We start from the raw sequence: 25438 nt of genomic DNA on the forward strand, positions 1-25438 counted from the left end.
TAGGAAGGCTAACCTGCGCCTCTGGAGATCATGCGTCTTTTCAAAAGTACCACAAACCCATCTTTCTGACTTCTCTGACTTGTTTGCGGCCACAGTGTTGAAATAGTTCAGTACGCTGACTTCTGCTGCTCTCTGAAACTCACTATAGGCGTTCTTCACTGTTAGCTATTCTTTTTACCATTAGATTTTATGCAAAGTTTGCACTTGAAATATGCATTCTTTTCTCAGTGTGAATGAGAGAATATGGTGTTTGTGACCTTGTTTCAGTTTGAATCATATGCCCCACTGTTTTCTAATATGCCCCTAGTGTATGTAATGCTGAAAGCACATTTATTACACATCAATAATTCTGTACATTTCCTTCTGGAAAACTAATTCTCATAATAGGATTTTGTCAATGTGATTTGAATAATGATCTCAAAACATCCCATTTTAGGCTACTTAACTAAATAGAATATTACTGATTGCAACACTTATCCATGGTTGGGGTTTTGGTAACCTTCTTTTCTGTTTCTTGCCAACAGCCAATTTTCTCTCAATTAAAGCATGATATTAGCACTCAGTGGGGCATAAACAGAAACAACCGTACACTACTGAATATCATGCCTTGATTATGAGCTTAAGAGTGGGTGTACAGATGGATCCAGTTTCTATACTCCTATTAGAGTGCTGGTGTTTTCATGTGTGTGTGCATGTATGTGTGAGGGAAAGGGAGTGGGAAACACTGCCTGCATGTGCAGGAGCGTGTGCCTGTTTGACACTTTGGCTGCAGGAAAAGCTGGAAGTTATCAGCTCTATCCTGTTAAAACCTCTGGAAAGGGAGGGCAGGAGGGAAAGAAAGACAAAAGTCACAGGTATAGTGGGAAGAAAAAGTGTATCATTACATTGAGAGCCAGTCAGTGGTGATGCCAGTTGGCCAAAGTTAGCAGGAAGCTGTCCTAGTAAATGGCAGCAGCTGCTCGCAGTTCGAGAGAGCATGTCCCAGTCAGAGGAGAAAAGCGATGGCATCTACATTAATACTACCTTAATGGCCCATCTGGCACTCCGTAGGGTCCCTGGCTGTGCCACCGACTCATAGGCGTTTGACAGGCAGTCTCCAGCGCACCAGACGCGCATGGCATGCCAAATGGCGGGGAGACGCCTCCGTGGCGCACAGATCTGTCAAACTCTCTCTGACGCTGTAGTCACACAGGCAAGGGAAGTTAAGGCAAGTTTTCACACGTGATTGGTTCTTGACATGGATGGGGGAGAGGGAGGGGGCAGGAGGAGAATGACTGGCTTGTCTATCTCTCTCTTCTGCACCCTCCTCAAATGCAAACACACATATGTGCACACTCAGAAGGGCGCACACACATAATCACACACCCCTTCACACATACACATCCTCTCCATACAAGATGCTAAGTTGCCATGACCAGATTAAACCTCAATGAGAAAGCCAGGTTAAGATTAGCCAGTGGTGGATTCACTCTGCTCTGATGGCAAACGGAGATAACAAATATTATTTTTGCTGCGAGTCACAGCCTCTCTCTGTAAACAAATACTGGAACAAATTGCTTCATTGGAAGAAATTGTGGAAGGACTTATCAAAACACCACAGGGGTTTCTGGCTATAATTGGCATAATTGGTTGACAGAGCAGGCTGCAGTCCATGATGTGGCACAGCGATGCACTTTATGGGAACTGAATGATTATGGCTTTAGGTCTATAGATTGCCCTTTCAGATGTTTAAAGATACTGGGCAAAAGGTGCATTACTTAGTATGCAAACAACACACTCTGTAAGGTCCACCAGTATATTTTTTTTCTGTTTGGGAAATAATTTACTGGCATCACAAAAATCACAGTTGGGTACTAAACTGAAATATTTCCTAATGTCATGCCATCCTTCTTAAAATCATAGCAAGCTACAGTGGATACTGGCTGAGGCCGGAATCGAACCCACGGCCACTGTGATGAGGACTTAGCCTCTGTACATGGGGCGCCAGCTCTAGCAACTGTGCTACTGGGCACCCCGACAGTGGATACATTTAATCAGTTATGCAGTATCAGAATAACCCTGATTTTAAATCAAAGTGTTTCCTTGTTCCATCACCTTGTGATGGGGTTTACACCCTCAACTAATAACATCCTGTGTTCAGGATTAAGGAGTAACTTTAGCCAGTTTAACCAGTGGATGATCTCACCTAAATTCCTACTCTGCCCTATGTGCTTGGCCTTTCCTTCAGCCCCTGTTGAGCTGCACAATACTGGCACAGTGGAGGTTTCTTTCAGAGCAGGTCACATTCTGCAGCACCCACCAGCACAGATCACAGTCCCAGAAGTCTGTATCAGGCTGCTGCTGGGAAACTATGGCTTCTTTCTGATGAGTAAACTACACACAAAAGTACAGCAGGAGTACTTTAAAACATTTGCTACCGCTCTTTCTCTCACACTTTTTCTTAAGGACATTTTGAGAGATAGCAGCAGTTCAAAAATGGAACGGAAGGTTCTTTAGAAAATGCATTTCAAATGGCTTATCCAGTAGGTAGCCCCAGAGGACACCTCAGGGATAAACCTTGGCAAGAAAGGAAGATAGAGGAAAAAAAGTGAAATTGGAAAGAAGACACAGCCGTGACTAAAACAGTAGAAATATATAGAGAAAAGGTATCCTCTTAACCTGCCGACGCTGCTTCAGAGGAATCACGGCGCTCCATATCAGTATTCACTTTCTGAACGTTCTGCTGTGTTCTGTGTTTATAGAAAAAGTCTAGATCGGCTGATGTCTCTTGACCCAGACAGTCTCATATTTAGACAGCCAGTGTGCAGGTGATTTTTAAATGACTCACACCACTGTTAGACACTGTCCCAGTTTAGTCTTGTGGTTTTCTGTGTGGCGTTATTGGTGTGCCTGATTTTGTTCTTGCATTTGAAGTAAATCAGTTGATTGACATACATAAAAAAGGTTTGTACTGTTTTATTTTAAACTAAACACAAAACTAGTGAAATTGAGGTCAGCTGGACAACAGCTGCCAAGTTTTGTGTGCAAGAAGTTGAAGGGAAGAGAGAGATAGAGAGATGAGGGCTGAAAAGGAAGAGGAGAGAAAAAAGAGGAATCAGCAAAATGGGTTTGGGGGGGGGTTGAGAAGAGAGAAGAGCAGGAGGAACTCTTCAACTTTCACTCTCATTCCCAGATGTGTTGTAGGCAAGACGTAGCCTTTGAAGAGCTTGTGGCAAAATAGGCAAAATATGAATACACACACCCTCTCCACTTTCCCTCGTTCTCATATACTTCCTCTTTTCCCCTCTCTTTCTTTTGCACCCTCGTTCAAACTCTCTCAACATCTCCCTCTCTTTATCTTTCTCCCTGGGCATCTCCGTTCCTTAGTGGCAAGCCCAGCTGGGGGGTTTCTGTGGTACTGTGAGTGAACCTTCACTGTCTCCTTCGGCAGGCAGCTGTCCCTGCACAACATATGAACGCACACATACTGCACTTACCCGTTCCTCCCCTGCTAACTTTGACTGATATTTTTCACATACATATTTACATAAGTGATGTCTGGTCAAAATGGATAATTTGCAGCTTTACAAAATAAACGTCTCTTGTTGGTTGAAGCTAAGATTTCCAAACAGAGATAAAGTTCAGATGCAATTTTATTTTAAGCAACACTAAAAGAGGACAGGACTCTTTTCCTCACCATGACCACCACTCTGTCATGTGCAACCTACTCTACAGCCACTAGAGGGAGCTTATATAATGCTGTGGTCTCCTATTGCAAGGAATCTGTTTTATAGTACTGTTACTCCAGCAAGGAGTCACACTTTTTCAGATGTCCCCTATTTTGTCCCCAGCTACCATCAGCTGTCCTGCAGTTTCCTTTTTTTATATTATAGCCTCTAACCCAGACAACAGTCAAGGTCTTAAGTTGGTACTTGGAGGCTGCGTTCCTTCAGACTAGTACAATAATTGCTTCTCTTGTGTTTGTGTTGTAACCCAGATATCCAGTAGTGTGAGTGTATGTGTGCATGTGCAAAGGTGATAATTCTACAGTTGCTCAGAAGCTCAAGCAGGGTGGATAATGACAATAACACAGAGCATGCCTAGGCGTGCTTTCAATCTACTCCCCAAATGTAATGAGTCTGGGCAGAAGTCTGGTCATCCCAACTTGATCAAAAACGGGAGGAAATCTGCAAATGATTTATTATATCCTGCGGAGATTCATCAGTTACACATGTCAAAATGATGCTGAGCTGAAAATTAAAAGGCATCTTTCGTCACCATTATTTTCCTAATTTAGACAGAAAGTGGGAGCTAGAAAGCAATTCATTCAGAACAGTAAAGGATAACTGTTTTATCTGGTTCAATTTAGATCATATTCAGTTTTATCTGATCTCATTCCATCAGTATACACTTAATCTTTTTCTCAGAAATAATTATTCCATGTTGTACATTTATATAAGTCATTTGAACAAGAGATATCACCAAAGCTTTATTTTTAAAATGCAAAGAAAGCCATTCTGAAAAGAACTACATATTACACATCATTTGATTTGGAAATCTGAACTCTAAATTGTATTCTTATTATTGTTTGTATTAATTCTGATTCATGCACACCTGATAGAGACACATGCACATTCTTTCTCAACTTGTATCCACCTTTGCCCTCTTGCATTTTACCAACCTGCAGAAAACTAATGCATATTGCCAGTGAATTATATTTTTCTGTCTCTGTCCCTCTCTAATAGGGGGGTGGTTACATGACAGCACCTGAACAAGACTCCCAGATTTGTCCCGCCACAGCGTTACACGATCTTCCCTCTCACGTTACTCAAACAGGCTTTGCCGATGGGATTTGCCGTACTCTGCGCTTCTCTCCTCCACTCCTCCTGGCCTTTTCTTGTGACAGGGCTGCCGATGATACAGATCCGCTGTGACATTTTACATTGTGCTCCCTAATTGCAGCAGCTGATAGTGGGATAGCACACCGTACAGCGGCATATTTCCTTTTTTTCCACCCTTTGGCTTTTTTTGTTCTTCTTTTTAGGAGGTGGCTAGCATGGGATGTTTTACTGGTTTTGACTATTTGAATTATTCACATATTGTGTGAAGGTATGCCATTAAGTGTTTCTCTCTACTGTGCAACTCTATCTGCAGCAGCACTTGTATGTAATTTAATGAAAACTAATTTCACCGAACTTGAAACAAAATCCTTTTTTGTTGTTAATTTAAAATCCTTATTTCCAACATTTACACAAGTGAACAAACATATTTTTGGGCCAAAGTGTGTTTGTCCGTTTCCTTCCTTCCTTTGCTCTGGTGTTATGTCCTCAAGTCTCTCCCACAGCCTGCAACTCCTAAACTGAAAGCCAGAATAAACCTGTGTGACAGATGCAGCTCTAATTATACAGTTGTTTTAAGACTGTCAGGTTGCAGCGAAAAGGGAGCCAGCCATTTGGGAAAGTGAAGGAGGAGGGTATGGAGTAGAAAGAGGGAGGGGGTGTAGAGGGGGACGGTTTGATGGACGGACATTGTAACACCAGCATCTGGCGATAGCTGCAGCTGCCGTATCGTTTTCCCACTGCCAGCTTGCCAGCTAAATAAATATTGCCACGATCTGTCTTGTACTAGCAAGTGTAAATTACTTTAACACGTCAATAACTAGTTTACAATGATGTTTTTTCCTGCCATTTCAGGATATGTATTGATTTCACATTGCTGTTAAATGGCATGAGCATTGTTTCCCTCACCCTGCACTTTGTTTTTCACATAGACTCCCAAGGAACTTGGCAGGAACAGGAGATGAAAGGGATAAGCTGTCTTTCCGTGCAGTTATTTTACCATTGCGCTCTCTCTCTGAAAAGAAAAATCAGTTAATCATTTTGTGCCTCCTTATGATAGCCAGTATCACATATGTGTGCTTGATTGTGAGAGTAAGGTTCAGATGTGTATTGCATTTTCTTGGTGTGTTTTGTGCCATTTTGTCTAATGTACTGTGTTCAGATTTTTGAGCCATGATACTCTAACTGTAGTGTTACATTCAGAAGCTCCTGGTCTCACCACCATGATGCATTTAGTGTAAAAAGAAAAATGCATCTAGTTTGTTTCTTGCTTTAAGTAAATAGAAGACAGACAAATCTTTGTCATTGTTACCAGTATAACTGTCCGTTTTTTAAAATATCTTCAGTAATAGAGAGAGATAATTAGTCAAGGAAGAGATTCAGTAGGAAACAAAGCCTACAATATACATTTTCTCTGGGTTAAAATAGACAAAGAGACCATAGAATTTAAAGTATGTAAATGGCTCTGTATAATGGCTATTTTTTGTTTGGATATGCACGTGTGCACTATGAAGTGGGAGCATGCACGTGTGTGCACGCATGAAGCATTTCTGCAGGCGTGCTTACACTTCTATATTGTGTGTCTATTTTCATTCATATGAGTTCCTCCTTGCGCGGACAGATGTTGGGAAACCCACAAAATCAGAGCTGAAGCCGCACTATAATCACCGCGATTTTAATCAAGGTCTCGCATTGTGACCCACTTATTTTCTCACAGTGCTGATTGCACTGCAGTGCAGTGACGACTAACATTACAAAACTGCAGCCTGTGATTAACCTTCACATCATATACATGTCCCCTAACCAGCATACAGTGAATCCTAATCCCAAAATTATACCCACTTGGACCGGAAAATCTCTCCCTTTGTCAAATTTAAACATTTTCCTCCCTCATCCTCCCATCTTGATATGATACAATGATGATGCCTGCTTTGTGCATCTGAGCAAATTAAGGTATGTCTGCGTGTGTGTTATACAAAATGGCCATATTTCAGTCAGACAGAATAATCTTTTTTTGCAAGCATGTAGGCGCCCGCCTTGACCTGCCTAATTTTTTCTCTCAAAGTTAAACGCTGCCACAAAATATGATACAAATAAACACACACACAGGCTTTCGTGAGAAAAGGGAAATATTCTAACTCTCTTAGCCGTTTTCACCAGCATTATAATTTTCACATCAGTGATAATAAAGCAGATTGATTATTCATTCTCATGCTTCAACACCATTTAATTGTGTGGCCAGAACACTCCAACTTGGGGTCAGCAGGGTTCGCTCTCATTTACACAAAGACGCATCAACACACACACACACACACACACACTTGTTATATCTCTCTTTTCTTTTTCACAGATGCTCTCACTACGTCATCTTCTCAAAGGGCCACCCAAAACATGCCCAGGCTGGAATCACCAAAAATCCTTTCTCCTATCAAACACTCACTGTGCCTCATCTCAGTCCCATTCCACTTATTCCTTCAACATCTCAATTAATACCCCTTAGGAGGCATGGCGCCCTGCAGGGGTACAGAAGCTCACGGTGTTGCTGTATTCTCCTTGCAAATGGTTGCCACAGATGCTGTAGTGCTTTGATTTTAAACCACGTCATTGAACTATCGCTAAACACCAACTCAGTCCCAATCAACACCAACCAATTAAACACACTGAATTATGAGCAGTTGTCAGAAATCACGTTTAGGTATATGCGTTTGTTTGTGTTGCGTTTGCATTTTAAAGTTAGTCCAGTTCTTGTTTTTTATGAGGATGCAGGGACGTTGATCTCCAGCACTAGAGCAACTTTTAAAGGTTCCAGAATATCATAAAACAGTATTTATGAAATGTTTTTATCTGCGTGTTCTTTGATAGCTTGGAAGTGTAATGCACGGACCGCACTGCCTGAGTGAGTCATGCATCTTGGTCGCAGATCCAGCCACACTGCCCGCATGAGCAGCCTGGCTCAGGCCTGGCTTAGCTGCTGCTCAGTGGCAGAGCCTCAAGACCTTTTTTTCCTTGTTTCCACGTTTCAGCAAAGATCAACAGTGAAAATGGTATTTTGATAATCCTTCTGGTATCATACCACCTTTCACTATTGTTTCAATGTCTATGTCTGTCAAAAACATGACAAAAATGTTTATTTTTAACTCCTTTAACTTCCTTTTACATTTCAAAATAAAAGCCTCTGGCAATAATTCTGTGGACAGAATCCCCCTATTTGTTAACACAAGGCTTTTTATTTTGAAATATTTGCAGGCCCTTGATGTTGACAATACAGTGGCTTGCACAGCTCCATAAATTAGTGGACTACCCTAATTGTTGAAATACAGTTATCAGAGCAGCATGCAGCTCTGCAGCAGTGCCATGGCAGCAATGCTGTCTGTGGGAACACTGCATATGTGAGCTGCAGCACTTCAGCAAGGTAAAAGCCATGTGCTGCTCATGCAGTCAATGTGGCCTGGGTGTAAGGAAGTTGAACTGCTAAAAAAAGAGGGCTTTTATATTCAGTCCATATGACAGCCATACAACCTATACCATACCTGTAGATCTGCAACAGTCTCTGTCCCCTGTCTCTCTCCTCTCGCCCTGCCTGGTCCTCCTGTTCAGTAGCTAATGGATCGTTGAGGTTTCCAGGGTCTGCTCTAGAAATGTTCTCCTGCGGAGATCTCGTAAGAAGTGCCCTCAGCTGGTCCCTCCGTCTGCCATTAGGCCTCTCCACACTTTTTATCCCTAGACCTCCGAGACCTCAAACTGCCAAATGAGTTGAATTATGGCCAGTTATGTGGAGTGGACCCGGCGTCACGGGGGAGAGGCCTGAGTCAGTGGAACTAACCACACTCCTGACCATTAAAAGGCAGCCTGACACTGCCTCTTCATCTTCCCCCCTGCTCTCAAAGGCCGGTACTGCAAGCCCATGTCCCCCAGAGGAGAGACACAGTACAGCAAACTAACCAATGAGCCAGGCAGCTAGCCAGCCAGTCTGTCAGGCAGGCAGGAAGGAAAGCAACCAAAGCTCCAATCCATAGTCTAGCTTCCAAATCATAAAAATTGTTACGCTTTTGCTGGACTCTTTTTGTTTATAGGTGTTTCTTCTCACCTATTTTTGTCCTACATTTCTGCCCTATATATTCACCATTTGTCTCTTCTTCCCTCTATGTTCTTCAATCACCTTCCCTGTCACCCCCCCCCCGCCGCGCCCTTCAGCTAAGTGGGTGGGGTTGTGGGGTTATAACGACACAAGGTTAATTGCAGCAGCTAAAACAAGCATGGCAGCCAGGGCCCAGCTACTGTATAAAGGAGGTCATCTAAGTCATACAACCCTCACAAATCCACTCACAACATCTACGGTCACATGGATGCTGATCACGCCAGCTTAGGAGACCACAGTTTGCATCCCTCACACACAGACACAAGAGACACACAAACACACACACACACACACACACACACACACATACACAAAACACACACTTGAACACATGCACACACACTGCACTGAATTTGATCTGTCACAATAACAGGGGCATCATGACATGATGGATACAGGCCTTTTTTTTCCTCTTCTCTCCCCCGTTCTGCCTCTCTCTGGTAATCTTGATGCAGTGTGTAATGTTTGCTGTAGCCGGCGGCTGAAATTGAATGAGTGATACAACCAGAGGTGCTGGGATTACCGTGGGCAGAATTGATGCTATCTGTCCAATGATGTGTTATTTTGTGGAAGTGAGGCAACAAACCGGAGAGAGAAATGGTCGCAGCACTCTGTATGATTTTACAGTTTAAGTGGTGAAAGACAAATAGAATAACAGTGATGTGCTAGCAGGGGTTGTAAATGGTTGAATAATTTTCCTCGATTTCAACATTCATTTATCTTTTCTACAGTCTTTTGCTGGGTTTCGCATGGCAGCTTGAACGCTATTTGTCCCTCTATTCTACTCACAATTGCAGCATCAGCGAGCTCGGCACCCATCTTCAGAGGTGAGACAGGTGGCGTCCAGTCTCTAGTCCTCTAATAGGGTCGGCTCAGAAAAGGGTCAGAGGTAAACTAATGACACCTGCAATAGATGCTTCTTCCTGAAAGCCTAAGCTAAGGCTGGGCAGAGGCTGGGCTTGTGGGAATAAAAGTGCGCTGCTTTAAGACTCAGCAGGCTGTGCCTGGGTCAGACATTAACCACTGAAAAGACTAAATTCAGCTCTTTCTGCCGGTTTGGGGCACAAGCTGAGGGTCCTGGGCTATTGTTGTGGGGTCAGGTTAAAGCCGTCCAGATTGCCAGAGCAGCTGACAACCATTCATCACACATTCAGCAACTGTTCAGCACTGTATTGCTATAAAGTTCTACTTAGGAAGGTTTAAAGGCTACAGACAAAAGTTGTCACTTTTCACAGTTGTTCAATGTTTTTTTTCAAACTTGTCCAAAGTCAGTTTTTTACTTGCCCTTTTACAAATAACAAAATAACAAAGACTTAAGTTAATTTTCATGAATAGTGACCCAGTTTTATCAGCCTTGCTCTTAAACTTGCAGGAAAACTACACAATACATATTTGGTATGTCACCCAAATCCTCTAATGACACTTAACTAAATTCCTGTTTCCAGGAAAATTAGAATGCTCGCTCAAGCTTCAGCTCATAAACTTTGTCTTTACCAACCCCACTTCTTGCAAGTGCTCAACAGAGATGAGAAGGAAGTGAGATGGCTCACTACTCAACAACTTCCATCAACAGCTCTAGAAAAAATTATGTTTTTAATTATTTTTTGCCTGATCAAGCAAGTGAGAGCCTGACATAACATTTTACCTGACCCACTCAATCTGGCAATTCTTATTATTGAGCCTTCTATTGGTTTAGATTTCTAGCAATAAACATTGAGGCGTATTTCTTATGTTGTGAATGCACCTTGTTGCAAAGGTTTTTTCTTTTCTTCTTTTTTTCTCACTGGAAGAGGAAACTTTGGTGAGCTAAGCTATGGCCCGGTGCATTAATCAGAGAAGCATCTTTAACAGTCATATTTCTTTTTATCTTGTATCTTTTTAACATATTAATTAAATTCTTTTTCTAAGTTTGTTGGTTGCAGATGAGTCTGACAAATATAGCCTGGTCAGGTATAACTCATAAATAAGTAATTAATTTGGTCACTTTTACAAGTTTTGCCATTCTATTTCAGCTATTCTATTTTAGGCAAAAATTGCAATTTCTCAAAAAATGCCTTATAAGGATGACACATAGGAGTGGGTATTGTTTAAAAAATTACTCTGCTAGTAGTAATACCAGTACCCTTAAAATGATACTGATAATAATAAAGTACTTTATCTGTTACTGTTTTTTTCCAACTTCATTCGATACTCTATAATTTGAATGAAAGCATTCAGTTCAGTAAAATGCCACCAGACGTCACAGGCGTGTAGAAGAGCCACACTTGCGAATGTTTTGGTGGCATCTCGACACACTGAACTGCCTACATTTTCAAAAACACCACGCTTCAGTTCATCACCACAGACTGTATGGGTTGTAGCTGCTGCAGTAAATGGACAATCACCTGTTGCATTGAATTGAAGAGTGCTTGTGGCCATTGGCTGTGAGAAAGACCATACAAACAGTTTTTTTTTTTTTAGATCTGCGTACAAAAAGGATCCAATCCAGATATATTTAACTAGAGAACTTTCGATACTATCTGGTGCTGGCTCATTTAAGTCGATACCTTCAAAGGTATCTTGACCAGTAGCCAGCCCTACTCCCTCATTTGCTTTTGCTGTCTAGTATTTGCAATTACTGTCACTCATTCAAATTTACAATTTGTGTTGTAAAAATTGTATGTTTTCCGGCTGGCAGAGAGAGACTGCTTTGAGGAAAAATTAAATAAGAAGGGCTATTTTTCTCCCCTCTGTAAACAGCTGGCAGCATCCCATGCTTGCACAATTAATGGGCATCTAATTGGCAATAATCATTTTTACTTAAGCAAATTTAAAATAGGCAGTTGCCCCTGGAACAAACAGCTGTTGGTAAAACCTTCTGGCAGTAAAGCATGGATGTTTGAGGATGTGGCTGATCAATGCTTACAGGAGGTGGTCCATACATGAACACTTACATACCTGGCAGTTGGCACATACTTGCACAAGCTTTTCTACCTAAATTCATGAGCAGTGCCAGAGAATTTACTGTCTGCTGCATTTGGTGTAAATTATACACAAATTAACCTGTGCTGCACTTATTACCTCATACAACATGTTGTGGTTGAATTTAACTGTGTTGTAGTTCCGTTTGTTGGCTCCTCTAAATCTTTTAAGACATTAACTGTTAATAATCCAAATGGCCTTTTGTACCATTCAGTCAAACTAATGTTTGAGTTTTTTAGTTGTTGTTGATATTGTTAAAAAGGACAAATATTATCAGAGTATTGAATACTGAATTATATTATTAAGTGTAGAGTCACTACTTACATCCTTACCCTCCTCAATTTTTTCATAGCTTTTAAAATATAAAACCACACTAAGGTAATCCTAAAGTGCTTTCAACCATCTTACAGCTAATTTATGTAAGGTCGTCAATATTACTTGAAACATACAGTGAACCAAATTGTTTCTCCATATCCTGGGATTTTAAAAACGTGCAGGTGCACTCTAAATCGGAGGAAGTAATCCTTAGGTGTTGAGCACTGAATACGCTAAATTAAATGTATTGTGTGTGTGTGTCTGAAAAAGTGCAACTTCAGTTAAAGAGAGGAGTATATGTGCTCTAGTAAGAGTAAGAAAGAAAGTATGTAAGACTTAGTTAAAGAAAGGCAGTATTATGTTGTTTTTTTTTTTTTGCAATGATGATTTCTCTATGGTGTCAAGGACTTTTGGGCCATATTGTTTTTAACAGACTTGTTGAAACCTCTATTGACAGCTTTTAAGGTCAGACCTCTACAATGTAAATCTATAGAGTTGGGATTTCATTCAACTGAAAGCGATCCAGCTAAGGTCGTGATTCGCTAATAAAATACTATGAAGAAGTACAGTCCTGGCAGGAAGGACAGAGCCTTGTGGCTGGCAGACAAGCAAGCAGTATGCAATGAATTAAACACAAAATTGTGCTTTGCCATATAACTCATGTGGCTGGGAGTTACTCAGACTGAAAGCCAAATAGGACATGAGGAAAAAAAATCTGAAACTGTAGTTCATTTGATAAAGGTTCAATGAAAGCCTCTTCGACATTGGCTCTGGGACGTTTAATATAAATGCACAAATTAATTTATATGATGAAGTCTCTTCTGCTTGAAACATTCCCCTTGATAAAAGGTGGAATGAGAGAGGGTAAAGAGGGAGAGAATAAGTGTGTAGGATGCTGAAAAGTAATGTCAAACAACCTGATTGTAGAAGGAAATGGATTAAAGGCATTGTTTGAGCTGGAAGAGGAGGTACCTTCTGTACTCACTGGCTGCCATCTTATCTCACCCCCCAACAGTGGCCTAATCTGTTGGTCGAGCACGCCTGCAAGTAATTTCAATCCGTCAGACAGACAATGGAGCTGCCACCTTGTTGTTCATCACGGATTACTGTACTGTGCATCCTGTCCCGCCCCTACACAGACCCCTGACAAAGGACTTAATTGAATATCCGTCCATGGCTAATTTGTGTGTGTTCCATGTGGGAACGTGTTAAGAGAAACCATACAAATAAACATACAGACTTGTTTTCACATGCCTGCTCTTTACAGTAAGCACATGCACATAATCAGCCACAGAAAGCTGTGTGCACGCACCCCCTATAGAAATTTATTTTGAGGCTATTTGTTCATTAAGTCTGATGCTGAAAGTCAGGTATTATTGCTTGCAATCCTTATGGCTAAACTGTAAACAAATTGAATGGACCAGATTCAATTAACTCTGTCTAACCTAACACATAATTACATGAAAGCACAGAGTGAGGAGTGGGAGATAATGGATTTTTTTACCCTTGAACCTTAACCCTACTTTTCCCATTTGTTTATCAAATTAATTTAAGCCAGTAGATTTGTGAGGCTTGGGCTTAAATACATATAATCACCCATTTTAGCTTCATATTACACTTGTGCTTAAGCTAATTAATCCTCAATGTTTATCATGCATAAACAGTCATGGCTTTACATTATAGATCTACAAAGGTGACAGACTTTATTTATTATCAAAAATGTTAATTATTTAGTGCCATCATAATTTCCTCTTTGTCCAAAGACATACTTGGCCTTTTAATTTTTAGAAAAAACTTTGAGGGATGACATTGAATGACTTTGGTCCTAATGATGGCACGTTGAAGGGATATTTCACTGGTTGCATTAAAAAAAAGACAAATTAAAAACATAAATAAAAACATCTCATGAATTTGTTTAAAAAATTTTACTACATTTTTTTTTAAATCTAGGATTTGACTAGTAGACATCCACACAGCTATATTTTCTCAACTGAGGAAAATGTCTGTCCAGGTTTTCTGAAGTGACAGCTGTGCCTCATCTCATATGATGATGTGCTAAACAAAACACTGCCCACATGTTTGCCTTAAACTAAGTAGCCCTTAACTGCTTGGACAGACAGCAGGCTGTTGCACTTTATGTATTTGTTTATTTTCAAGATAAGGGGCCTCTTTTATGGATAAGCAGCTGACGCTCCCGCTCTGTCAAGCTGGGACAGGCTGAGGGAAGATAAAATAGAGTCTGTTAATCTGGTGCTGGTGAGCAGAGAGAGCGATGTTATTGACCTACGCTGGCAGCAATGTGTTTCAATTATACACCGCCATCCATTTGTCAGGCAAGTGGAGCGATGGGGGGGACACGGAGTTCAGGCCTGGGTTAGAGTCATTCTCCATCACTTATGATGTGTCTTTGGAAAGCACTTTAATTGAATTACCCAATTTATTCTTCAAGCAACAATGCCCTGGCCCAGACCCATGACGTGAGACAATTAGATACAAGTTTAAAATCAGGCAGTTTGCATACTTCATCTTTTCATGGTGTACACAGGGAAGGAGACGGCTAACTTATGGCGACTTTCTTCCCCTCTTCATCCTGAATAAATTCTATTAATGTGAGTGGTACGACTCTATCATGACAATATTCTCTTACACCTTCTTGGTGTAAGAGTGTCTGCTTGACATACAGCTTGATGAAACCTATAATATGGTAAGTGGCGCTGCCTGTGCGTCGCTACCTACCCATATGCACCACGTGTATGCATCATGTGGGACCGCAACTGGTAATTTGTCAAAAAACTTAACTCCTAATGCTTTGGCTAAATGGCCAATTGAGACTGTCATGTATTGTACTATATAAGCAACTAAAAGATAACTACAGCTGATGTACAAGCAGTTTACCCTTGACCATTGCTGAAACTTTTCTAATTCATGCAATCCATCATAGCCAAAATTTGAAATGCACTCTGCATAGAAAAAGTGGCTTCTCAGTTGTACATCACAATGTCTTGAGTCGTCTTTTTAGCTAGAAAAATGCTGCATGTGCAAGGCACATTGTCAAAACTAGGGCGAAGTGGTTCAGTAGAGTTTTTCTCCTTTGTTCACCGATCTTCCAAGCAGATTTCCTTGAATATTTTCCCTGATATTTGCAAATTGCAAGTGGTTGAGTGTGATTAATTCTAATCAAGTTCAATTTATTCTGGTGGAGCAGCTGGAAGAGGCCTAAGTGTTGCCTGTGTTCTGTCTGTGAGCTGTCTGACAAGATGGCCAGGCTGTCGATCACCTCAGCCTCAGTTCCAGGTGTGGGGAAGGTGCTTGTGTCAGATGCACACTGGCCTACTTGCACTTTGGCCCTCACACCTGGCCGTTTACTAAACTCTGATTGTCAGTTCATCCATTTTCACCAAGACAACAAGTCTCGCTGTCTGTGTCTAATCAACGGTGTTGCTCTCCCAGTATCTCCACAGCTCATCTTGTTAAGGGCGAAGAGTAGTGGATAAAAATGTACTCTCTATAAGCATGTAATGTACACCAATTATGTTAATTTGCAGTGTTGCAGATGGCCCAGTGTTGATTGCAGCTTTAGGATCAGGAGAGGCAGTCTGAAATTTGAATGTGGGTGTCATGTGACACTCATTACTGCACAACCTCAACCAAATATCCCTTTGTCACTCGTCATCCATCTGTGCTGACTGTCTTTGACAGATAAGACTATGCAGAACTCTATGCAGCTAAAGAGTTACACAACAAGCAACAGAAAAACACTATCCCTAGTTTTTAATTGGCAGTTCTCTAGTTAAGCTGAATTTGGGTGTGTTCTCAAGACAATGAGTACAGTGGGCAAGAAGTCATCTGAAATGGCAGAGATTGGGAGAGTCAGCGAAAAAAAAAGTGGATAATGTCTCAATACAGGATTATACTGTCATTCATAAAGTACTATAAAGCAAAGAATTTCTTTCTGTATATGCGTGTCCTTCGCATATGACCAGCACTGTTTGTCTGATCTCATTCACACTTGCCTGGTATATTGTTGGGGGACCCAAGGACTTGCGGTGTTAACTGTGGTGCCTGCGACATGTTCGTTATTGATAAACTTTGAATAAACAAGTGACCAGCGCTCTGTTCAGCAGCGGGGATGGTGCTTCAGGGCTCTAAGAGAGTCAAGCATGTGTTCATCTATGTAAGCAAGGTCTTTTGCTTGTTATAATGCATTCAGCAACAGATTAGAGACAGGAGACAGCGTTAGCAATGTGACTTTCAGAATCAACGCTTTTTCCCCCGCACCCAAGTGGATGCTGTGAAGCTTCTGCAGGGCCGCTATGAATACTGTATTTCCACATTTATAAGCAAAAATACCACTCATTTATGAAGTCGTGCAGCTCCTGCATTGTCAACAACACAGTCCTGTAAATGTTTTGCAATAACATGCCGTGTGTCAACAAATGATGGGATTCTGTCGACAGAGACATTGTCAGAGGGCGTTTATTTTGAAATGGAAGCAGGAAACTTTTAGTAAAACAGATCTGTTTGTACTTCCTCATCTCTGTGACAGATAATGACATTGAAACTGTAATAAAATGTGGTATACAGTCAGTACAATTATCAAACCGCCATTTTCACTGTCTTATTTCTGCTGCTGACAACCACGTGTGGCTGTTTCTCTAGATGTGCTGCGGCTGACAGGCAACTGAGACGCTGAAAAAAAAACCCAAGAGGTTTTCCGCTGCTCAAGCACTGCTCGCGCAGGCAGTGTGTTCCAGGCGTTACTGCTCTGCTGCTCACTTGGTAATTTCTGTAAAACCTTACCAAAGTGAGTTAATGACGCAAGTCGATTTGTTTTTAAGGAAGTTAGCCCTACACGCTTGCAATGGCAATGGTTCACATAAAAATGGCTGTCGCTCTGAACATTCTGCTAAGTTAGTCTTAATGGGAATGTCCTTTTCTACTCTCATTCTATTTCTGTGTTTCATATAGGCATGGGCAGTATCACAGCATTACAGTATACCAGGGTCTTAAGAAATCCAGACAGTGTGATTTTAAATTCCCTCAAAAATATGGACCCTCATCGTTCAATTAACTTCATACTGGAGAGGCTGTATTGAGGATGTTTTGCAAACAGCGCACATCATGTGTCCTTGTGGATAAACCCGGCCCACACTGCATGCGTGAGCAGTGTTTGTTGGCACCCCACAATGATACTGTCATGTACCCCATACCCCTGGTGAAAATCCATGAAGGTATGAAAAAATAGATACCGCCCAAGCCTAGTTTCATATCATATTAAATATTTTGGTAGTAAATAAAGACCCATGGCTAAAGCCAATGACCAGACCCTAAACACTTCTGCCTGCCCAGTGTCCTTCCCTCTGTTTCTTTGTTTAAATCTATTTTGAATTAAACAGTCAGTTGTGGACTGTGTGGGGAGGGACACAAAAGCTCTGTGCACGGGCCAGAGGTCGCATCCTGTCGGGCCTGCAGGAGGCCGAGCAGTCGGCCCGTTCTGAACATGCTCATTTGAACAGGCATGGTACCCGTCGCACCATAAATAGACAACACATGCCATTGAGACGTGTGCTTTTTTTTTTATTACTTTGATAGTCTATCTCATTGGGATATGGATAGCTATCCGCTCCCAGTGTGCTGGCTCCAGGGGCAGGAGAAGCCACTTCAAATGCCAGTCCTCTATGGGAACTGTGACATTCGAAGTGTGCCAAGGTGTGCCGTGTGTTAGGAAAGCATGTGCAGTCAGCTGTAAATTCATCATCGTCATCAGCCACGATGCTCTTTGTTCCGGCTATTGAGGCAAGTCAGTTTAGCCCCCGTCTTCTGTTAGACCATGCTGAAGTGAACCCATGCTGATGTCCAAATGAATGGAGTCTTTTCATAAAGCCAGGGCCATTGAACTCTGGAGACAGAATATTGCCTTAAGTCCTGCAACCTTTGTGGCAGGGGGTTCCTGCCAGGCATGATTCCTGTTTAGTGAATAAGTGGGGTAATTATGGTGCGGTTGGGGCTGTGCAGCAAATGTCACCAGCAGATAAACAGTGGGAGCAACCCTTCCGTAAAGGCCTGATTTATCCACTCTGGACCTCCTGTAGCCTGCAGATGAATTAGAAGCACTTGTGTGTAAAAAAAAAAAAAAAAAAAAACAAACTAGCTTCTCTTGATTTCACTGGAGTTCAAGGATGCATATAATTGGAGAAACAGTGGTTAGCAGATAAGACCCCACGTCAAACCTTACTTTGTCGCACACAAAATCTCTCATGCTGGTCTAAAAGGCAGGTGCTATTTTGATCTTTGTATGCCATGCCAATGATTATGCATGAATGATATGCAGTGACATTGGAAATATTTAAATCTTTCATGCTGAATAAAAGCAGACACTTACAAAATATAACTTCTCTATTCCTGTACTACTAATGGAAACTACAGGTGTAAAATAATCCCTCACACTTACGGTTTTATGCGATGCTATTAGGGAGTGTGAATCTTAAACTTATCCATTCCAAGTCCCCTCCTCTGTATCTCTGATTGGTGGATGAAACCACATCCATTGCACTCCATTAAAGAGTGCCTGCTCACGCGTGACTGCAGGGCGGCCTTTATAACATCATGAGCCTGGGGAAATGGGAGAGCCAGCCAGCGTCATTCCATTACCTGCTGAAATGGATGCCCCTGTATCTCCTCCTTGATTAGCTTTGTCTCGAATAACAATGATAGCTTTAAGTGTGTCTAATTGAGGCCGGGCTCGCCCTCCCTCTCTGTGTGAAAGTGCTTACTCATTTTGTCTGTCCTTTTAATAATTACATTATCATTTTACGCCCCTGCCGGTTCCTTGGGAAGTGGGCTGGCGCTTTTGTTGAAGTGAAAGCTCATTATTGGAGCTGAATTATGTGCAGTTTATTGATCCCCATGGTGGATTATGGTGCTCTAAGTTAGTCTAGACAGAATAGTTAGCCAGATGACAGAGGGGAAACATAGAGGCCCCAGGGGAAAGATCCCTGGGCTCAGTTAGCAATTAATGCCTGCCAGGTAATGGAATTTAAGTTTACACTAAATCCACCAATGCCTTGACATTTGAAGTGCCTTATAAAAAAACATTAGCCTAATGAGACGGTCGAGAGCAGGAGAGGCATTCTTTTACATGCCGCTTCTTTCTCGCACACTTTTCCTTCTGTCTCTTCTTCTTCACCTTTTCATCCCATCTCATACAAGCACACCAACGCATTTCCATCACCACCCCATTCTGATACTCTACTTTCTTTACACTAAAAATTCACACTGGAAAGGAGTGCATGGTGGAGCTTTTTTTGGACATACTGTATGTTTTGCTCTTTTGATTGGTCTAAAGCAAGTTTGATTGATAGACTTTAGTTGGGTCCATTTTCCAGACAGGCTTTGCTAATCTCCATCTTAGGCTGGGTGAGGGTGTTTGTGTGATAAAGTGCACAATGAGTGGGGGAAAGGCCAAAGTGCTGAGTAAGAAGCCAAGCAGGACATTCATCTCTATAAAGCCGAGGATGGATAAGGATAAGGCTATCCATCATTATCTTGATGAACACGCCACATTACCAATGGCATTGCCTCCCTGCCATCCAGGGCCGCCGGCGGTTTGTCCTCCTGTGGACTTGTGAGGACCTCGGTCACATGAGGACTGAAGAGGTGGAGCGTGAGTGTTTACACCAAGGGCTAGGTATCATTTTAAAAATGTTCTAATACTAATACATTACTTGAGTTTTAAATCTACACGTAGACAACATAGGTGTTAAGTAGTCACCTTTTGGTGAAAGTTGCTGTTTGGAATACAAAATAGATCATTTGTGTAAATTCGCTTTAGATGTAGATTTTTGGGAGAAACTTGAATAAATACAGATTTTTGATGGAGAGATTCTTTATTGTTTCCACAGCAATAAAATAAGATATTAGAGAGGAAATTATGATATATATAGTGAAGATGCTTTTGAAGCAGTTATTTTTTAAAGATATTTTTCATGTGAAAGGTTATATAAAGGTTGTTTCATGAATGTGTACTATTGAATTTTTACGTATTCAATGGTAGTGTAGTGAACAACTATATGACTGAAAAATCCTTAAGTTATTTCTATAATAAAGATTGATTTGTTTCACTGGCACAAAAGGGATAATAAATAATTTTGATTATTTGATTTGGTTTTGATTGACCTAAGAGCAGTTGCATAAAAAAAACACATTATTTTTTACAAGCTACAATGTACTTTGATAAAGATTTGGCCTTAGATCTGCAATCTCTTGGCTGTTCTTTCTTTTTCTTTTTTTAAACTACTGACTGAATTGATGTTCCCCTCACATCAGTTTTGTAGCAGTAAGATAACATTTACTAGAGGGTGTTTAAAAAAAAAAATCCACCCAGGTTTGGGGGTAAGCATGATTTCATTATCAGTTAGGAACTATCTGATTGAGGGTAAGTAAACAAGATCAGGAATCTGACCAGACATTCAGAGTCAGCTTGACAGATTTCAATAATTTGTGCTAGAGGCATATTTTGGTTGGGATCAGAAAATCCAGCACCAGTGTGGGCGTCTAAAAAGAGAGCAGGTTAGTTACTTTTTATGCAAAGTGAATTTACTTAATAAAATCCATGTCCTTCCCTCTTAGCTGAAAAAAAAAGTTCACTTACACATGATGGTGTTTCGAGGACACACACACACACACACACACACACACACACACACACACACAAAAACACACACTTTATTGGGGCAGACTGCCAGTTGCTAAACTCCTCTTTAAAGGACAGCCTTAATGAAAAATACTGGATAGTCGGGCAGCGGGCTGCACCTGTTAAAGCAGCCTTGTACATCCTGGGAGCGAGAAAGGGAGCCAACAACTTTACCCCGTAATGAGGCCAATATCTAGCTCAAAGCCTTTCTGTGCCTTTTGTGTGGTTTACCGTGTCCTTGGCTCATAAGCCTTGATAATGTTGGTAAATACATACAGAGGCATGGATAAACTGGGCTGTAATCCACACTACCTCTAGATGGAAGAGGAAGGGAGCGATACGGGAGAGAGAGAGAGGAGAGAGAAGCGGCTGATTAGACTGGTTTTACTGCTCCTCTGCCGACCTAGAAAAACACAGCAGCCCTGACCTTGCATAGCAGAGCCCTTATATATCTAATGATCTCTGAGTACCTTAATGATACAATGTGTTCTCTCTCCCACTCTTTCCCTCCATTTTGCCTATCGTTCTTTCATGCCTTTCTCTCTCTTTTAGCACAAGCTTGTGCACACGCACACTAGTCCACACGCACACAAAGTACACAGCCTTGAAAACCCCAGTCAGCAGTTTGGGCTAGGAGTCTAGCAAATGAGCTGTCCTATTGAAATAGAAAGGAGAGTGCTCTGTGCTGCAGAAAATGCTGCTATGGCAAGCCTTACAGAAGAGGGACGTAGGGAAAATTACTTGTCCGGACAAAGAAACATGAGAATGTCCTTTCACTGCAAATGTACCAATTTACATTTAGACGGAGCAGATTACATCCATTTCTTCCATATTTTACTTCCTTTTTTTCTACCACAACCATATCTCATCTCATTATCATTCCCAAAAAACCTGTAAGTGGTGTAAGTGCTGTAAGAGGGAGAAAAAACTTACAATTCAAAAAAATGTGTTATTCCTCATCGATTCAGCGTTCTGTCGTTTCCTCGTAGGTACTCCATTGGTTTGAACACTCTCCCAGTGTGGTTGGACTCCTGCAGTTTAATGGCCGCTGTTATACAGCTCAGCTCTATTACATTAAAGATGACTAACCAACCACGGTATCTTCTTACATTCTTAAAGCGGGTGCTGAAAACTGTGTAATAGTCTTCCATCCCACCGACTGAAGTGTATTTTTTAGACATGAGGGGTCTTGGCTGATTGATTGGATTCACTGATTGAGCAGTCTGATACATCACAATCTGCCGCTTTATTTAAAAAACAAAACAAGAACATATTTCTTGTGTCTTCATTAAGTGTTTGAGTTCCCAGGCCAGTTTATTAATGTATAGAAAACAGCTCCACTTGCTTAAGTCATTCATTCTTGCATCTAATTCCCTCTCTCTGGACACTTAAGCATAAACCTCAATTTGGTCCTGGTTTTCCCCTCTCTCGCTCAGTCTGCCCACAGTAATTAAGTTTCCATTCTGCTCTGAATAGGTATGTTAAGTTGGAGGGTTATCACTGGGCTTCTTTAGCCTCACCCAATGAAACACCTATAGTGACCTCTGATTTACCCAATAGGGGTCCCCTCTCCCCCCCCTCAATATTCCTCTTCCCTTCATGGCCATCTTGTTGTGTGGTCTCCTCTCTTCAGTTCTCTCATTACTCCCTGCGTGAAGGCCTGGGAGGTGGGTGGCAGGGGAGGAGTGGGGTGGTTGAAGAGGAGGGCTTCTGTCCCTGGATGAGTGAGTGTGGATAAGAAGTTGTTTGAATTCATAATTGTGCTCTTGTGAAGGGGGAGATTTGTAAAGCAAGGCTGGGTTCATTGTGTGGCAATGCGAGTCCGGTGGAGGGTGCGAGCCGCTCAAAGCTAATGTAATCTACGCTATTAGAGAGGGTTAATTAGCTGCTGAACTGGAGCCTGAAGAGCAGGCAGAGAAGGAGAGACACAGAGAGAAAGAGAGAGAGAGAGATGGAGGGCGGGCAGTAGGGATAGAGAGGTCTTCAGGGAGTCATTAGAGACTGCTTGTTGTAATACAGCCACACAGTCAATAAGGCTACTCCTCTGAGGAGTGGAAGAAAGGCAGACAGACAGACATGGAGGGAACGAGTTTCACACCATGAAAAATATATTGATGTCAGTAGCTCTGCCACAGGACACATGTTAGGAAACCGGAGATGAATTTTATGGCTTTATTTTTATCTTCTGCTGTGTTGGGGCTATATTAACCCTCAATTGTTGAAAAGGGCTCAGTAATCCATATAGATATACTTTTTATAACACGCTATCACCATTTTTTCACAATATGAAACATAATTTGATGACTTCATCATTTCTGGGTCAAAGTGATCACTATAAGTGCATGATTATTATAACCAAATTATTTTTTTCTCATGCAGCTTACCATCTAATTGACATTTGTATATTTATTACATGGATATAAAGTATTAAAATGGAGAGCTTTGCAATTTGCTGAATTTTTATTGACTGTTTCAAAATGCAGTATCCTACACTTGCTTCATTATGGGGCATTATGTGACCTGGCATTATCAATCTACTTCATAAGGGCAGCTTCAACCACAGGTGCTCTCCCCATGCGGATTTGTTTTCTGTCTCCATCTCTTGCAGCCATGACTGTTTCTTGTTGTTTGAGCAGACAAGGTAGCCTGAGGAACACCAAGTTTTACTGCTGAATCTTGTTTGCTTGTTTTTTGGCAGTTTTGGCACACTTTAATTGAAGCAAAATTAATTTCTTTTTTCCATCATGATTTCAATGTGCAAGCAGCAGCAGCCTCAGGTAGCCTGCTGAAAGCAAGCGGGTTACCACAAGGCAAGTGTTGTATCAAGGGAGTAGACTTTTTTTAATCTTATTCAATTTGTCCTTTATAAAAGGACCCAAAATAAACACTGCAAGTGAACTACTCTTTTACTATTAGGGATTTATTTTAAGCAGCATTTGTATAGGCGTGATTCCGTCCCAAGCTTTTTCATCCATGTAAGTGTTTGATCACTTTAACCATAACCATCACAATAAGTAGTTTCCCTCAAACAATGAAACTCAGGCTTTTTTATTTCTGTGCAGCTCTCATAGCATCATCATTAAATGTGCCTTCCTGTTGGCACTGACTCTGTGATGATCTCGTGCTTCAGATCAAATCGGGTGTGGCACTACAGTGACGTCATGCTGTATCTTCATGTGTTTATTTACTTCTTACAGCAAATTGCATGGGAAAAAAGTTCAAATTCAAAATATATTTCATTCTTGAGTCTTTCTTCTTCTGCAATTGAGCTTGTTAATGCTTTTCATTGTAGTGCACAAAAAGATATTTTCTTCCTATTAGGGGTGTGCCATATATTGTCCACGATAATGCAGATACAATTGTTAATATGACAAGTAAAATGAACAATGCGATAATGGCAATATGTAGACTTGTTGATATAATGGTATCATACTGCCACACATGGCAACAAGTACCACGAAAATTCTAGGGGCCAGGAGCAATGGTAGTGTTGAATCAGTGATCTGGCCATCCTGAATGTTTTATGAACAGCTCCGGACTTTTCAGACTCTTGATGTGACTGTCAGCGGCTCTGAGCAGCAGCAGCAGCTTCACTCTCTTCCTCTTCCCTCTCGCCATGGAGGAATCATGTCATCAGGTCATTTTGTCATAAGCCTGTCCTAATTTAAACCTATGTGACGCTTGTGGCACAATAAAAATCAAACAACATATATGAATGTATGGTTGTCATCATAACATAAGAGCCTGTCAAAAATAAATGCCAGTCTCTCTCTCTCTCTCTCTCTCTCTCTCTCTCTCTCTCTCTCTCTCTCAGCAACTGCTTAGATGTGTAATTTTTGAGCAATTTTTATTTTATTATAATTACATTTTATACAGATTCTGAATTGTACTAGTAGGACTTACTGATGTTCACAAATTAAAGAATTAAAGATCTAAGAGACATTTATTTTTTGTTACTTTTTTACTGAATATTTGAAGGAAAGTACAGATTTAGAAATATACATACAATATTTTGTAGTAATTGTATGTTCTTGAAATTTACGATGAAATATTATCAGTGTTTTTGTCATATCGTCAAGAAAATCATCATTGCAAAAATACCCTGAAATATAGTGATATTATTTCACAGCCATATCACCCACACTATCCATCATGTATATCTTGAGTCTCTGTCGTACTTACCTGCCATGCTCTGCTGTTGGGAGGCCTACATACCTTTGTGCTTGGTGTTTTCTTATCCTTTACCGTGTCATGCAGGTGTGAATGCTAGGCTTAAAGTAGCTCCAGTGAAACTCTGCTGGCCCCCTGCTAGCAGTTGTTTTGTATTTATCACTGTGTCCTCTAGTAGTCCATCCTATGCTGCCATGGGTCTCTTGTCGCTTGGAGCAAAACTTCACTTAAGATGGGTAGTTAGTGCCTGTTCCCTTGGCATTTTAATGCAGATTAATTACTTTCCCTGGCCCAAGCAATCCATTTTTGTTTGTTTGTGGATGTTTTTAGCTTTTTCTTCACCTT

General features: G+C 41.2%; 1 protein-coding gene across 3 annotated transcripts in view; it reads left to right on the plus strand.

Moving 5' to 3' along the window:
* Positions 1-25438, plus strand: part of LOC121944001 (uncharacterized) — a 320314-nt gene that overhangs the window by 57406 nt on the left and 237470 nt on the right. The window lies entirely within an intron of this gene.

This window comes from Plectropomus leopardus, chromosome 4, assembly GCF_026936395.1.
Source record: "Plectropomus leopardus strain MGB_pleo_1.0 chromosome 4, ASM2693639v1, whole genome shotgun sequence".
NCBI lineage: Eukaryota > Metazoa > Chordata > Actinopteri > Perciformes > Serranidae > Plectropomus > Plectropomus leopardus.